Raw genomic sequence first — 3,827 nt, 5'->3', positions numbered from 1 at the left:
CGGAAGTCTGTTGGTTGTCTTATTTTTTTTCTTCCCCTGGGGAATGCTTCTCGTTTCTTGAACCTGGAAGTTGTAGTTTGTCAAGGTCTTCCACTTTTTTCTGGTCCTCACTTGCATTGCTAGAATTTATTTATTTATTTACTTACTTTATTTGTATACCGCAGTTTCTCAGCCCTTAGGCGACTCAACGCGGTTAACAACAAACAGGAGCAAAAATTCAATGCTAGAATCATACAAACCATTTAAAAACAATTAACACAATAATATACTAGGTAATTTCACATCAGTAAACAACTCATTAGCATCTCATAACTAGAATCATGATCCAGCTCGTCATCCGTAGTTCCGTTTTCCTATATTCATTGCACTGCCTATCCAAACGCCTGCTCAAATAACCAGGTTTTCACTTTTCTCCGAAATACCATTAATGAGGGGGCCGATCTAATGTCCGTAGGAAGGGCGTTCCACAGCCGAGGGGCCACCACTGAGAAGGCCCTGTCCCTCGTCCCCGCCAAACATGCCTGTGTTGCAGGCAGGATCGAGAGCAGGGCCTCCCCAGAAGATCTTAAAGTCCTAGTGGGTTCGTAGGCGGAGATGCGGATAGGTAACTTGGGCCAGAACCATTTAGGGCTTTATAGGCCAACGCCAGCACTTTGAATTGTGCCTGGTAGCAGATTGGTAGCCAGTGGAGCTGGCGCAACAGTGTTGTATGCTCCCTGAGTGCTGCTCCTGTTAGTATCATGGCTGCTGAACATTGAACCAATTGAAGCTTCCGAGCAGTCTTCAAAGGCAACCCCACGTAGAGAGCGTTGCAGTAGTCTTCAATGCTATGCGCTTCCTGGGAGTTGTAGTTTAGGAAGGTCCCCAGCCTCCTTTGGCAGGGAAAAGGCTCTCAGACAAGGAAAATGCCCCAGACCTTGGGAAACTACAACTCCCAGGGTTCCAGAGGTTGGCTGAGGAATTGGGGTCTAGCAATCCTATATGAGCTTCCTGGGAGTTGCAGTTTAGGGAGGCCCCAAGCCTTCTCAGACAAGGAAAATGGCCCAGACCTTGGGAAACTACAACTCCCAGGGTTCCAGATGCTGGCTTAGGATTCTGGGTCTGGCAATCCTATATGCACTACCTGGGAATTGTAGTTTAGGGAGGGCCCAAGCCCTCTCGGGTAGGGAAAAGGTCCCAAACGTTGGGAAACTACAAATCCCAGGGTTCCAGATACTGGCTGAGGATTCTGGGCCTGGCAATCATATATGTGCTTCCTGGAAGTTGTAGTTTAGGGAGGCCCCAGCTGTCTCGGGTAGGGAAAAGGCTCCAGACATTGGGAAACTAGAAATTCCAGGGTTCCAGATGCTGGCTGAGGATACTGGATCTGGCAATCCTATATGTGCTTCCTGGAAGTTGTAGTTTAGGGAGGCCCCCAGCCTTCTTGGGCAGAAAGGACCCAGACCTTAGGAAACTACAACTCCCAGGGTTCCAGATCCTGGCTGGGGATTCTGGGTTTGGCAATCCTATATGCGCTGCCTGGGAGTTGTCGTTTGGGGAGGCCCCCAGCCATCTCGGGTAGGGAAAGGCTCCAGACCTTGGGAAACTCCCTGGGTTCCAGATGCTGGCTGGGGATTCTGGGTCTGGTGATCTTATATGAGCTTCCTGGGAGTTGCCATTTACGGAGCCCCCCACCCTTTCTGGGCAGGGAAAAGGCCCCAGACCCTTGAGAAACTACAACTCCCAGGGTTCCAGATGCTGGCTGGCGAATCTGGGGCTGGCAGTCCATAAAAAGAACCTTCCCCAACCCCTAAAACAGTGGTCCATGAGGACTAAAATATGGTCTGTGCTACACCATTGCAACAAGAGCAACTGGTCTCGTGAAACCCTCTTATAGTGCCAAGGATAGTTTTCTGTGGGTGAGCAGATGGCGACTACTGGATGGGATATGTTCTGAATCAGAAACTAGAGCTGATGTGGTCTATCCAATGCAATTTGCTGAATCAGCACCCCCAAATAACCAAGCTGAATCTAAAGTTGGCCAAAAACGGATTCGTGACCCTTTCAGTGCTAAAGTTGGGGAGTGGTCCCTGAGAATAACAGTCCTAAGAGAAGAACCGAATAATAACAAGAATATTAATGTATTGTCGAAGGCTTTCATGGCTGGAGTAACTGGGTTATTGTGAGTTTTTTGGGCTGCCTGGCCCTCTTCTAGAAGCATTCTCTCCTGACATTTCACCCACATGTATGGCGGGCATCCTCAGAGGTTGTGAGTGTTGGAAACTAGGAAAATGGGGTTTGTGTATCTGTGGAATGATGTCCAGGGTGAGAGAAAGAACTCTTGTCTGTTGGAGGCAAGTCTGAATGTTGCCATTGGCCACCTTGATTAGCATTTCCTGCTTCTTGGCAGGGGATTGGACTGGATGGCCCATGAGGTTTCTTCCAACTCTATGATTCTATAATTCATTGAACTGCCTTGCAGCTTCAAAGCCTGGCTGCTCTCTGCCTGGGGGGTGTTAGCTGGCCCAGATTGTTTCCTGTCTGGAATCCATGTTTTCAGAATGTTCCTTTTTATTTACTGTCCTGATTCTAGAGTTTTGTTGGAGGTCGGTGTGAATATTTCCATTGGCCACCTTGATGAGCATTGAATGGCCTAGCAGTTTTCAAGGTCTGGCTTCTTAGCGCCTGGGAGAATCCTTTGTTAAGAGGCGATTAGCTGTCCCTGATGGTTTCTTGTCTGGGTGGGAGAACGAACTCTGGTCTGTTTGAGGTAGGTGTGAATGTAGCAATGGGCCACCTTGATGAGCATTGAATGGTCTTGCAGTTTTCAAGGTCTGGCTTCTTACTGCCTGGGGGAATCCTTTGTTGAGATGCAATTAGCTGTTCCTGATGGTTTCTTGTCTGGGTGGGAGAACGAACTCTGATCTGTTTGAGGTAGGTGTGAATGTAGCAATGGACCACCTTGATAAGCATTGCAGTTTTCAACGTCTGGCTTCTTACTGCCTGGGGGAATCCTTTGTTGAGCGGCAATTAGCTGTCCCTGATGGTTTCTTGTCTGGGTGGGAGAAAGAACTCTGGTCTGTTTGAGGTAGGTGTGAATGTAGCAATGGGCCACCTTGATGAGCATTGAATGGCCTAGCAGTTTTCAAGGTCTAGCTTCTTACTGCCTGGGAGAATCCTTTGTTCAGAGGCGATTAGCTGTCCCTGATGGTTCCTTGTCTGGTTGGGAGAACGAACTCTGGTCTGTTTGAGGTAGGTGTGAATGTAGCAATGGGCCACCTTGATGAGCATTGAAGGGCCTAGCAGTTTTCAAGGTCTGGCTTCTTACTGCCTGGGGGAATCCTTTGTTGAGAAGTGATTAGCTGTCCCTGATGGTTTCTTGTATGGTTGGGAGAATGAACTCTGGTCTGTTTGAGGTAGGTGTGAATGTAGCAATGGGCCACCTTGATGAGCATTGAAGGGCCTAGCAGTTTTCAAGGTCTGGTTTCTTACTGCCTGGGGAAATCCTTTGTTGAGAGGTGATTAGCTGTCCCTGATTTTTTCTTGTCTGCAGCTCCCCTGTTTTTGAATGTTGATCTTTATTTACTCCTTCACAACCTCCGAGGATGCCTGCCATAGATGCAGGTGAAACGTCAGGAGAGAATGCTTCTGGAACATGGCCAGGCAGCTCAGATAAAGGATGAGTATTGGATCCCAGATGCTGCAGTCTCTCTGCTGCCAAGGAAGCCTTGAAAGAGAGGACGGTGGTGGTGGGGAGGGGGTGTTCCCCTCTTCCTCTCTCTCTCCCCCTCCCTCCTCGGAGGCCCCGCCCCCTCCTCCTCCCCCCTCCCCTTTTCCCAGGGCTTCCT

The sequence above is a fragment of the Anolis sagrei genome, chromosome 11 (genome assembly GCF_037176765.1).
Source record: "Anolis sagrei isolate rAnoSag1 chromosome 11, rAnoSag1.mat, whole genome shotgun sequence".
In the NCBI taxonomy this organism is placed as follows: Eukaryota; Metazoa; Chordata; class Lepidosauria; order Squamata; family Dactyloidae; genus Anolis; species Anolis sagrei.
This window is presented reverse-complemented; position numbering follows the sequence as displayed.